Source organism: Peromyscus leucopus, chromosome X (genome assembly GCF_004664715.2).
Source record: "Peromyscus leucopus breed LL Stock chromosome X, UCI_PerLeu_2.1, whole genome shotgun sequence".
Taxonomy (NCBI): Eukaryota; Metazoa; Chordata; class Mammalia; order Rodentia; family Cricetidae; genus Peromyscus; species Peromyscus leucopus.
The window spans coordinates 7,239,690-7,253,644 of record NC_051083.1 but is presented as its reverse complement, the minus strand read 5'-3'; the positions used below and the strand labels follow the sequence as shown (position 1 = coordinate 7,253,644).

Here is a 13,955-nt window from a genome sequence, read left to right as displayed (position 1 = left end):
AAGCTTTTAAGGAATAGAACTAAATTGGGTGGATCTGGGGAGCAGACTTCTTGTATATAGATGTGAAAATCTGATGGCTGTAACACTCATTACAGGGTGGTTTAACTCCAACTCCATTAGAGCAACAGTTCAATTTGATTGATATGGTGACATTAATTTAGGAATATTTAACAGTGAAAAAGATAGTTTTATATATAATTAAAATATTGTGCTTGAAAAACTAAATAGCAGTTGTAGTGATTATTGGTCCATGGAGAAATAATAATGAAAACTAGAAATATGGGTAGCATCTGTGCTCATAAAATAAATAAGGAGGCCATGAAGTTAGGAGGACGATGCCATGGGAGAGGGGATTAGGAGGACTTACAGGGGGAGTCGAGGTGATTATGACCAAGATACATTGCATACATGCATGAAAATTTCAAAGCCATGTTTTTTTAAGAATATAGAAAGAGGCTTTATTTGTGAGGAGCAGGAACTTAATCAAACAAGCCAAATCCTGAGTCATCATCTGGCTCCTCAGACTCCTTCATGTATCGTCTTTCTTGTCTGCTGCATCAGGGGCAGAACCAGTGGCAGGAAGGGCAGAACCAGGTGCAGCATAAACAGCCACAGCTTCACCAGCCAGCACAGTGGCGAGTTTATCAACACCCTGGGCAATGCCATCTTCAATATTTTTTTCCATTTAACCCAGTAATGACCTTTTTGAGCCCATCATTGTCCACATCCACTTCCAGACTATGTGGGTCTTCTTGATATTTTTGGCAGAGGGAGAGGAACTGTCCTCAAGGGTGGCCAACAGGTAAGAGGCTATATACTGTTTGTCTGTGGTGGACAGGCCTCATGTGTGTGACCTCGGTGGTGTCTAACTTCTTTTGATTAATAAATAAAAATTTTAATGAGAAAATATTTAACTAACTAATAACTTATGCCACATATGAAAATTTATGAGATAAGGCAGCATGTAGAGAAAATAATTGGACCTTCAACCACAAACATATGAAGAAAGAAGTCTGAAAATTGATCTCAGAAAATCTAATTACAAAAAAATGAAAAAAAAAATTAGACTAGTATGGAGTCTATTGGAATAGAGAAAAATCTAATGGAATAGAGAAAATATAGAGAACAAAAAAATCAAATATGGCTTTTTGAAAACACAAATAAAATTTAGAGACTTCTAAAGAAATAATAATAAATGAACAGGAACCCTAGGAATAAACAAGGGATATTTACTATAGTGTGTGAAGCAGAAATTGCTTTAAAAACTGAACAAATCAACAAAAAACTGCAGTTTTAGTTAGATACTTTGAAATCAGCAAGGATTGTGAACTCAATAATAGCATCAGTCAACTTGATTTAATAGAACATTCCACCCAACAACAGTGGAACACAGATTATTTTCAAATGTCTCCAAATACTTACCAAACAAACCTTCTCAAATATTTAAAGTTGAAGGCATATGACATTTTTTATTTCATGTCTGTTGTTGTGATAAAAAAAAATTAACCTGACAAAAAGTAACTTAGGGAAGAAAGGGTATATTTGAGTTCACGATTCCAGGTTAGTCTTATCATAACAGGGGAATCAAGACAGTGGGAATTTAAAAAAGCTAGTCCAAGCAGAAGGGAGAGAATACTATAAATAAGAGCAGAACTAAATGAAATTTATGTAAAAACAAACAAACAGAGCATGGGAAGATGGCTCAGTGGGTAAGTGTGTCTTGGGGGGCATTGCCTATGGAGCCAGGTGCTAGTAAAGATGACCCTGAGGGCAAGTGTAGAGGGTGGAACCCAAGTTGTTTACAAAAAGATATGATTGGAGCTTCAGGACAAGAGAGATGATGTCAGTACATGATTCCCTCGAGGACAACACTGTAAATACTGTAGACTAGGGGCATGATTGGGTAACCTTTAAGCTGATTGGCCCAATGGGCAATCTACCCTCCCCAAGTCTTGTTTACTTTATGCTTTAAAAGAGCTTGCTGTTCCTAATAAACGAGTCCTTGCTTGAATTGGCTCCCCATTGCTGTCTGATTGTCGGGGATTGGGGGGTGGTGGTGGAGGGATGGGCTGGGGACCAGGCAAGTGGCGCACTTACCTTTCCTCAGTTCCAGGTTGTCCCTTCTTGGGACACCTAAGTTCCCGGTGGGCCAGGACAGGTAAGAGTGCTTGCTGTGCAAGCATGAGAACTTGAGTTCATACCTCCAGCACCCATGTAAAAAGCCAGGCATAGTGGTGCCAGCCTGTAATGCCAGCACTGTTAGGAACAGAAACAAGAGGATCACTGAGGCTTGCTGGTTGAGAGCTTTACTTCAGATTCAATGAGAGACTCTGTCTCAAGGGAATAAGATGTTGAGTGATAGAGCAGGACACAACACCTGCACACACATACAAATCATAAAGTAGAGAATCTTTCTTTGAAAGACTGATAAAGTTCTAGCATAATTAACAAATATAAAAAGAGATGATATAATCACCAGTCACAGGAGCAAAATTGGTCATTTCATACAGCTACTGGTAAAGATAACAAGGCAGTATTACAATTACTCTATGTACATAAAATTAACAGTATGGACTAAGTAAACCCATTTTTCAAAAACTGAAATTACTCCAAACCCAAATTAATGAAATAGATCATCTGAATGGTCCCACACCAATTAGAAAAACAGAATTGACAACTAAAAAGCTTCCCCAGAAAATAAATCTGTTCAGCTAGGTATTTTCACTGAAGAACCAAGTCTTAACCTTCAAAGTGGAGTTCATGAAAGTTTCTCTCCCAGAAAATAAAAGGCTCACTGACATGTATCCTAGCTTGCTTCTCTGTTTCTGTAAAAAAAAAAAAAAAAAAAAAAAACACTGAGGAAAGCCAACTTGTAGAGGAAAAGGTTTATTTCATCTTGCTAATAATACCAGGTCATACTCCATCATGGAGAGAAGTGAGGACAGAAGCTCAAAGAAGAAACCTGGAAGCAGGAACTGAGGCAGAGACCATGGAGGAATACTGCTTACTGTATTGTTCGCCATAGCTTGTTCAGTCTTCTTTCTTATACCATCTAGGACTATGGACCCAGAGGTGTTACCACCTACATTCTGTTGAGCTCTCTCACATCAACCATCAAACAAAAAAATGCCCCACAGAGTTTGCTGTGGGCAACCTGATGAAGGTAATCCTTCAGTTAAGGTTCTCTTCCCATGACTCTAGCTTGTGTCAAGGTGATTGAAAATAAAATTGACCAGCACAGGTGTGATAGCAGCCCTTATATATTGAGGAAAAGCAACTGAATCTTATTGGACTTGTGCCTCACTCAATGGAGGAAATTCATGCCAGATGCTGATAACCTAGCAAACTATTCGTGGGTAATGAGGTCATGGACTCTAAAGAAAAATCTACTACTGCCATTTCCTAAACTAGTAAATACATTCTAAAAAGCTATCATTATGCTTACAGGGAAGTGTGGCTCTTAATTCTCATCAAAGAAGCTTCTTTTTACAGGAAACAGAAACCATTACAAAGAGCTACAACTGGTCAAAATGCAGACAACAACTGACTGTGGGGTTACCACAACTGACTGTGGGGTCCCCAGCCCCAGTAGAAACATCTACAACACAACCCCTAAACCTAAAGTTCAGGAAACATTGTAAAAGCCAGAGTACTATGACATCTACTTGAGATAGTGTCTTCTGTATACAACAGGGAAGCTATATCCATGAAATTCCAACAAAATGGCTGCTTTAACAAGGCCTGTACAATGACAAAACCAATTAACATGCCATCATGGATGTGAGAAATCACACAGGGCCCTACCCCTAGAAGAAGAGCTACAAACAATTCATGGCTGCTAGGAGAGAGTCTTCTCCAGGGACAAGGTCAGTGATAGGGTTTTGCCCCTTTAGAATCCTCTGCCTGGGATTCCTCTGTGGGATAGTTTCTCTCTGTCATAGGAAATTTTAGCTCAAGGGCTAAGGCTTGTTCTTGCACCTGTCATCACTTCCTCTAACCCCTTTTGACTGCTTCTATTTTACCCCTATAGTTGAAAACCCCAAAGCAAAATTTCAAAGGTGGTTTAGGGGTGCTAGGGTCCCATTGTCTACTTTTGCACCTTCCTTATAATGCCTAGAACACATTAAATGATGGAGTCATCACCTAGCAAAATGTGATCCTTGGAAATGTTTAAATTGTCAACTTAATCTCACACATGCTTTTTTTTTTTTTACTGTTTCATCTTTTACAACCCCCTATGTGACATGCTTTAACTTCCTGGTTTTACCTTTTTCTCTTCCCATTTTGTAATAATTCTATACTTTTAGTGCAAAACTATTTTACCATGAAAAATTCATTTTCATCCAAAAAGATCTTGTCTTTATCCTTTCCCCCTTAACCCCCCAAGTGTATTTTCATACCTGCAATATTATATTCTTTCACCTACTTGGCTTCTGCTTGCCTTATTTTTAATTATAAGTTTCTAAATCTAGAAAACAATTATTTTTTCTTAACAAAATGAAGTGACTTTGAACTTAATGAAAATTAGGGGTGTTGTATAATATTATTTTAAGTTGTGTTATATTTGTTTATGTTGTGGAACATTTGTTTAATGATGTAAATAAAGATGTGCAGCATCTTTTATGTTGCATTTGTTTAACTCTGTGAAGCTGTGTTACTTTGCCTGCCTAAAACATCTGATAGTCTACTAAAGAACTAAACAGCCAATAGCAAGGCAGGAGAAAGCATAAGCAGGGCTGGTAGGCAGAGAGAAATAGAAGGAGAAATCTGGGAAGAAAAGAAGAAAGCAAGAGAACAAGGAGAGGAGGATGCTAGGGGCCAACTGCCCAGCCACACAGCTAGCCACAGAGTAAGAGTGAAAGTAAGATTACAGAAATAAGAAAAGGAAAAAGCTTAGAGGCAAAAGGTAGATGTTATCCCATCTACCTTTACAGATAAGAAATCTAGCAAGAAACAAGCCAAGTTAAGGCTGGACATTTATAAGTAATGGTAAGTCTCTATGTGTATTTATTTGGGAGCTGGGTGCCGGACCCCCAAAAGAGTAAAAACAACCAACAACAGAGGGGTGCTGTATTTGAAGCCTTTTCTATGTTTTCTACATAGAGTGTATTTGAAACATCAGCTATAAATATAAACATAGGCAAAGCATGTTTCCAGTCCTGGAGACATTTTATTTGCTCTTATTGCCAAAATAGAAATTAACTTATTTGTTAAGGATTTATCCAAGCCCTGTGAAAGAAAAGAAATTTGGCTGATTCTATGGGAGCACTCAAACATCATAAGATCATTTTATATTTTCTGAACAGTATATGAGTGTAACAAGCACACATGTAGACCAACAGTACATACACCTACACAACTATGTTTGTAGTGTAGATGAAAACACTTAAAGATTCTTTAGCTTTCATTTACATTGTTCATCTTTTTAGTGTCAGATAGACTATTGGTCTGAGGACTTCCTCCATAGCACTAAGCAGTCTTTAATCCTTTATCTGTACATCCAGTGATATGACTTATAGTAGAAACAAAGTAGAAATTTTGCACCTCAAAGACATAGATAGCTTAGTCAGTAAAGTACTTACCATGCAACATGAGGACAGGAGTTTAATTCCCAGAGCCCACATAAAAAGCTGGAGTATATGTGTGTATATTTGTGTGTATGTATTTGTACATATGTTTCTATGTGTGCATGTTTGTGTGTGTGTGTAGGTGCTTATGCACAAGTGTGCATACTTGTGAAGTAGCTACTGACCTGATATTTTGGTTTTGGTATGTAGATCACAACGAACTGCTGGTATCCTGCCATCTTCCCACCCTCAAACATCAGTGCTGATCATTCTGTGAAAGTGACTTTTAAATTTAGAGTAAAGCAGATTCCTTCTATGTGTGAGTGGGCCTAATCTATGGATGGATTGAATAAATCCAAGAATGGCTTCCCTCAAGCATGGAGAATTCTATCATAGCCTCTTTGGACTTAGATTGAAAACCTTCCCTAAGTGTCCAGCTTGCCACAAGCCTATTCTTCAGATATTTTTATTAACCACACTTCTACAATTGCATAAACCAGTTATTTAATACCTCTCTTCTCTCCATCTCATAGAAAAGGATATAATTCTAGTTATAATCTGTTTATGTAATTAGTTTTCTTGGTTTTCAACTATACATCTAGTTAGAGAACTCTGAATGACAAAACCATTAATCAGCAACAATTAAGGCCAAGCTTTTCATTTCTATGTTAAAATCCTTGACACTTTGGAACTGAGTTTTAGTGCTTTGGTAACATAATTTCTGTAAATACTTATATAAAGCTCTCAACAAATATGTATTATACCAGATAGTCGTACAGGTTGTAGAAATGTAATAAAGGAAGAAACCTCTTGAGAAGCAAAGTTCTTTTAAATAGGGCAGGGGAAGATTTCTCAGACAGGGTGGAATTCGTGCAGAGACTGAGGAAAATGCACAAAGCAGCTAACTGAAGTTGCGGGAAGAACTGTTCCAGGCTGAGGGACAAACATTGCAACCTCTGTGACACCTGATAAAATATAAATTCATTTGTCTCTTGTGTCTTCCCACTATAATGTAAGATCCTTGAAGACAGAATATGTTTTTCCCTACTGACTCCACAGCATTTAATACAGTGCTCAGTGCCTGGCTGATACTCCTTCATCCTTTGTTGAGAACTAGATGAATAAATTGTTCCTCTTGTTATAGTATCTGACAAATTAATTGTCATTTATATGTACAACTGTATTATACATCATGTAAAAGTGAAAGAACTATGTTTATAATATGAAAATATAATATTAAAAATAATATATGCTTAATGGTAATATATATAAATATCTAAAATGTTTAAAAATATAATTTTATATTCACTATAGTTAAATATGTATTTAGTACCATACTGTGCATGGAAATCTTGTATAGCAACATTTGAGAAATATAATAGGAATTGTATGTTCCAAAAGCATTTCCATCAATAAAATTATAAAAATCATGTGTTCTTTCCATAAGAAAGCAGCTGCTGAGTAACTAAAATGCCATGAAAAAAAAATCAGAAACATAACATGTACTAAAAGGCCAGCATGCAAACACCTACCTTCAGGGGTTCATAATCTTGGGCCAAATATGTTTTGTGTTTTTGTATGGTTCTAAAAATCTATTCAGTTTGGTTTGTTTGGTGTGTGTGTGTGTGTGTGTGTGTGTGTGTGTGTGTGTGTGTGTGTATTCAATGGGAAGGAGAGGAAGTAGAGCTAGAGCAGTGGTTCTCAACCTGTAGGTCTCAACACCTTTGGGGACTGAATGACCCTTTCACAGGGGTTACATATCAGATATCCTGCTTAACAGATATTTACATTATGACTCATAACAGTAGCAAATTGCAATTATGAAATAGCAACAAAAATAAATTTTTGGTTGGGGATAACCACAGCATAAGCAATTGTATTAAATAGTTATAGTAATAGGAGGGTTGAGAACCACTGGGCTAGAAGATGTAGCAGAGGAGCAGCATAGAGGCTGTATGTGACCAGCAAAGTTTTAAATACTTGCCATGTAACTCTACACACACAAAAAAAAAATTGCTGAGCACTGCTATAGATATACGTGTGTTCATGTGCTAGCATTGGTGCAATAAAGTACCACAAACTAACAGCTTAAACAACTGACACTTATCTTACAGCTTTAGAAGCTAAAGAGCTGAGTTCAAGATATGACATTGGATGGGGAAGGAGGTAGGGAGGACCTGTGAAGATTTGAAGAGGGGGAAATGTGATTGAAATATATTGTAAGGAAAAAATTCAATTTAAAGGATATCTTCAGGACTGGGACTCGCTGAGAGCTGTGAGGTGGGGAATTCACTTGTTCCAGTTCCATACATTTGCCTACAAATTTCATGTTGACTATACCATTGTGTAAGTGGACCACATTTTCTTTACAATATTCACTCTGTGACCCTCCCTTACACCATGGTGGTTTGCTTTTCATCTTTGACATTTCTTGGTTTGTACATTGTGGCCTTCATCTTCTCATGACATTCCTTCTTTGTGTCTTTATCCAAACTTTCTTTTTATAAACATGCCAGTCATAATGGCTTAAAGGCACACCCTACTTCACTATGCCCTTCATCTTAACTCATTACATCTGTAGCAATCATATTTTCAAATAAATTCACATTCTGAGCTACTGGAAGTCATAACTTCAACATGTTAATTGAAGAGGGGAACAGAATTCTATCCATAACCATATGTTCCAAATACAAAAATATAGCTTACACATATGTGAATAGTTAATGAGAGTCTGAAACACCATGGGGATTTTTATATGAGAATTGAGAGTTAGTAACAAAGTAGGGGAGATAAAGGAAACATCTCGGCAATGGGACTCCAACAATATCTTTAATTTTGTTTTATTTTATATGTATAGATATTTTGCCTGCATGTATGTATGTGCACCACTTGTATGCCTGGTGCCTGTGGAAAAGAGAAAAGGTATCAGATTCTCTGGAACTGGAGTTCCATGGTTATGAGCCACCATGTGAGTGTTAGGAATCAAATCTAGATCCTCTTGAAGAGCAGCCCAGTGTTCTTAGCCACTTAGTCATCTCTATCCCCCTTAACTTGTTTTTTAAATGAGCAACTGTTATGCCCAGATTGTGACCCCCCAAAGAGACCACCGAAGACATTGGATGTCCAGAATGCAACAGCAAGGTTTATTCTGCAGATACAAGTCTAGCTAGACAGGGGACTCATTCCTACACCCAACACAGTGAGGCAGGGAGGAGTTCCTCTTTCTTTGTGTGGCTGGCTATTTAAAGGCAAAAACCACAAGCCCTTCAGGGGGGTAGGGGGGTTTGCACGGGTGCAACTCGGATTGGTTTATTTTTTATCTCTGTTCTCTTTTAATTGGGTGAGGGTATGTAACCTTTGAATTTACTGGTTGGTAGTTACAATTATCACTTTGGGGGCTGTCCAGCACAAGTCCCAGGCTTTGTCCTTGAGCCGCCATGGGGGCTGGATGGCCTAGCACATCATGCACATAACTCTAAGTTGGTGAGGGGCCCCAGACAGTAAACATCTGGCTGACCTTTGAGCAGTCAGAGTATGTGCAGAAAGGGAGCTACTATGTCTTTTGTTCACAGCCCTCCCAAAGACTGCTTGCTCAGTCTCAGGAAACTGAAATTGAGGCCTGATCTCTGAGACAAGACTGAGCAGCCTGTTATGGCATCTGCTTGGTCCTTTCACAACCAAGATAGCAAAAAACCTTTAGCTCTTAGTGCTAGGATTACAGGAGTATGTTCTGTTATTTTCTGAACCCTTTTTTTAAAAAATATTTTATGTATCAAACCCATGAGTCATTTCTTCTCTAAGAAGAAGCTACAGTGGGACTGATACACTATGTCCAATATTACAGGAAGGATGCCAAACCATTAGAATAGATCACTGTATTTTATGTTAAAATGAAAAATAGTAGTTGGTTTGCTTTCATTAGACTTGTTATTTGTGAAGTTTTTTTTTTACTCTCTCTCTCACTGAATGTGTGTGTGTGTGTGTGTGTGTGTGTTTCCCTTCTTTGGGATTTGTGCGTGCGCGCACCTGCCATGGTACATATTGGAGATACAACTTGCAGGAGTCAATTCTCTCTCTCCACTTATGTGTCCCAGAGACTGAACTCAAGATGGTCAGGGTTAGTGGAAAGTACATTTGTCCACTTAGGTCTTGCTTCTGTTATTTATAAAACATCTCTATCAGTATGATCATATTTGGTAGATTCAGATGTGTCTGTGATGTAAGGTAAGTGGGGTCTGGGACAGGTCAAAAGAGCATCCAGGTGTACTTTTTGATCTATGCTTCCAATACAATGATGGTAGGGACACACAAGAACTTTAAGACATGTTTCCTCCTCCCTTCTGACTTTCTGTTCTCCCTCTCTTTGAACCTTCTCCTGTCTTGTAAGGTTCAGTTCATTTAAATCCAAGCATTGCATTTGCTTTCTACCCAGTACTAACTGCAAAAACTTATGCAGAGACCTGGTGGGGCAGGGGTGGGGGAAAGGGGGGCACTCAAAGTCCAACCTTACTTCATCAATAGCTAATTGCTTACTCTTGGACAAATTCCTCAGCCTTTATGTTTTCATCTAAGAAATAAAAGATCTCTCAGATCTAAACGTCTAGAAAGACAAAGGTGATGTGTTGTGGAATATTATTTTAAAGTGTTTTGTATTTTATCCTACTGCTTTTGTTAACAATGCAAGGATGTGTTACAGGTTTTTTTGTTTTGTTTGGTTTGGTTTGGGTTTTTTATTATTATTATTATTATTATTATTATTATTATTATTATTAAATAAAATTAACCAGTGAGCAGGAGGCTGAGTCAGCAAGTAGCTGACAGGAAGTGGTAAGGAGGAACCACATGTAACTAGGGTTCTTAAGTGTGGACTAAGCAGAAGGACCGTTGGGTTTTTTGGACCGGCCAGCAAAGGGAGAAGGTTGGATTGCTATTCAGCCTCTCTGAGTAAGCAGAGTTCCACCTCAACCTTTGAAGAGGGAGTTCTTTGGTGGGCTAGAGATCTAGATAAAGTTTCCCTTAATAGCTTTGAAAGAGTCTGTGCCTGAGGGAAAGGAATTCCCTTGGGCTGTGGCCCTTGTGGCTGTTGGTAGCTGCAGAGTTGCCGTCTCTGATTAGGAAAGCAGTTGCTTAAGGGGCAGCCACTGTAAATAACAAAAAACAGCTAACAACAGCGATGAGTGGAGCAAAATATAGAAATGTTACAAAATTAATGAATACAGGAAAATTTTATTTAGACAATGCATGTGTTTTCAATTCTGTGATCTGTTCAGTAGTTGATGTGATTGTCCTTTACTCAGATGGGAACATAATTGCCTGTTTATCCTGGCATCATGTAGATACTATGTTAACCTTACTGATCTATGCAGCCTGCAACATAACATTCTCCACACATTAATAACTTTAACGGTCCCTTTGACGATGATGTCACTTGACTCCTAGAAAAAGAAAAACTAAACAAAACATAATGAAAGTGCCAACTGAAGTGCTCATCCCTGAGCCTTGAGTATGGTTCTGGCCTGAGCTTCACTTGATGAACACTTGTGCCCTTAACATATGCCTTCAAGAAACAAAGTCACACCAAGTTGTATAAGTTTTTGGAGAATTTTGTGGAATCACAGGGAAGAATGAGGTTGGACAACACACTGGATCTTATGTAATTGTTCCCAGTTGGAACCATGCCTCCTCTGAGACTTATCTTTGAGTTTCCAACCACTGGTTTTATCTTCCTACTAAGCCCTTCCTCAATGCTTGTCACTTGTTTTTCTATGGAGTAGATTCCTCCTTTAGTGAGAGACGTGTTTTGGAACCCAATCTTCCATGTATATCATTATCCAAGTAATACCTCAACAAAATTGGGTTCTGCCTCTTCTAAAATATCCCTCTTCTAGACACTGAGATAAACCACAGGCAGAGATCTCTAGCCTATCAAAGGCTTCATCTGATGCACTGCTGGTTTTACTCTTATGTCAATCAAAGGATTGTCTCCAAAAACCATGGTCCTTCTCAGGCACCAAGATTATGAACTGACACCAGAATTGTCCTGGACACAGGCCCCTAACTCCATCAAAAACCGATCTTCTCAGAAAACTAGCTTTCTTACTCTATCTAAAATTCATTGGGAAAAGCTACTTAATTTTAAGGAAAAATCAGAAAGTGGATAACATTGTATAAGTATAATTTTCTGAGATTATTAGACACTTTTTCTTTTGAAATGAATAAATAAAGGAGAGAGGGGCAGAATAATACTGGCACAGGTTTTACTTTTTAAGGTTTGAATAAAATTAGCATAATTTCCCTTTTATTAAGCTACAGAAGATAGAAAGCACATTATAGACACTGTAGGTGGAGATGTGGGTGGACACATAGGAGGAAAAATGAGAGAACACTGAGAATACAGCTGAAATAGTGAGCAAGTAAGATGAGGCATTGCAGCAAGGATGGGGATAGAGAAGGGAAGTCTCCAACTCTGTTCACAGACAAGGGCATGGAGCAGAGAAAACAGACAGACTATTTGGCTGAGCTAAGAGATTGGGGTACCCCGGACTAAGGGAGTTGGGTACAGGCAAAAAAAATAATAAAGAACACTTTATTTGCTTGGAATTTTAAAAATTATGCCTATGTTTAAAGGGAGGAAAATACAATAACATTCATTATTTTTTAAAAAAAATCTAGTTTTATTCACATTAATTGTGATAGCATTAGAAGCTATACAACTCAGGAAACACAGCATGCTACCATTTGATGAGGAGCAAACTGACTGCAATAGTGAATATCAGGTTTAGTGTTCTTTCTGCTCTGCTTCCCCAAAGCTTAGGCAGCAAAACCCTCTATCTACACCCTGACTGCACCACTCATTTTACAAATGAGGAAAGGAAGGAAGGCTCAATGAGGCTGTGCAAAGACAGTGATTTTTTAAAGCACTTTTTAAAAAAAAAACCTTGCGTATGTGTGCTCACATGCATATGTGGACGTCAGAAGATGACTTGTTGGTTCTCACCTTTTGTCTTGTGGGTCTCAGGGATCAAACTTGGGCTGTCAGGCTTGGCAGCAAGGGCCTTTACCTGCTGAGCTATCTCACTGGCCCTAACAAAGTGCTTAAAGAATATATATTAGAACCTTGGAAGGTAGACAACAAAATTTCCATATATGATTTCTGTTGAAAGTACTCTGCTGCATGACACAAAGCAGAGAATGAATCAAGAACCAGGGATTGAGGAAAGCTTTATAGTTTCAAATGTTTGCTTTCTAGTAGATGAATTTTTTTTTTATTTCCTGGCTTAGCCTATGCTAGGCACACAATTTAGGTAGTACTTGCCTCAAAAGCTCAGAGAATTGTCTATGCAACAGTTTCTCTCCCCAAAGCCTTTGGAATTAAATTCCCAGGTCGTGGCTTTAAAACGAGCCCAGAGATGTCATCCTTCTAGTTGGCTTTCTATCTCCACCTCCCTAGCCCTGGCTCTGTCTGTAGCCTCTCTCTACATTCAAGATCTTTCCCACTTTCCCCCACACTCTTTCAACTCAACTCCACCTTTTCCCCTTCTGGATATTGCATACATCTTAAACCACTCAGTATATTGTAACAATATACTGTAAACTAGGTAGTTTATGAACAACAGAATTGTGTTGCTTACAGATCTGGAGAAAGAGAGGCCCTAAACCAAGGCACTAGATGATCTGGAGCCTAGTAGGGCCTGATCATCAGACTATGACGTCCATATGTCCTCATTTGGCATGTAGTGCAATCAAGCTCCCTCGGACCTCTTTTGTAATGGCACCAATTCCATTCACTAATTAAGTAATTAATCTCCTGAATGTCCCACCTCTTAATGATATTTCACTGGGGAATAAAGTACATGAATGGTGGGAGAACAAACTTTCAGACCATAGCAATATCTTAGAAGTTGCAGATAGCAACTTGCTGTATGCAGGCTATCCCCTCATTATCCTCCCTGGAGGAGATCTGGTTGTGTTTAAAATACCTTGCCTGATACTGGGCTTCTCTCAGCCACTTTATCTTTTGAAGCTCATTCATTGTTCATATCAGGACACTATTTCCTTCATAACATGTATTACAGATTAAATCAATTTTTTGCCTATTTGTATCTAAATTTTGTTTATGTTCCATCAGGGCATTGACTATGTTTCTCATGGTTTTTGAGAATTAGTAACTACCTATTTTTAACATATAGTCAGCACTCATGAGTTCTTTAAGAATGGGTTTGTAATCTATCATGGAGAGTTAGACCGTTCATAGCAGCCCTCCAGAACCACAAATTATCTATACTCATAGACCAGAAAAAACATCAATAACCACATAGATTCAGGATGCTGGCTCAGTCATAATGTTGTCTTGACTACTATCAGGAAAATTTCACTTTCCAACCCATA

General features: G+C 38.3%; 1 pseudogene; it reads right to left on the bottom strand.

Annotated features, from left to right (window-relative positions):
- Positions 1-384: 384 nt before the first annotated feature.
- LOC114680955 overlaps positions 385-13,955 on the bottom strand; it is a 71,800-nt pseudogene continuing 58,229 nt past the window's right edge.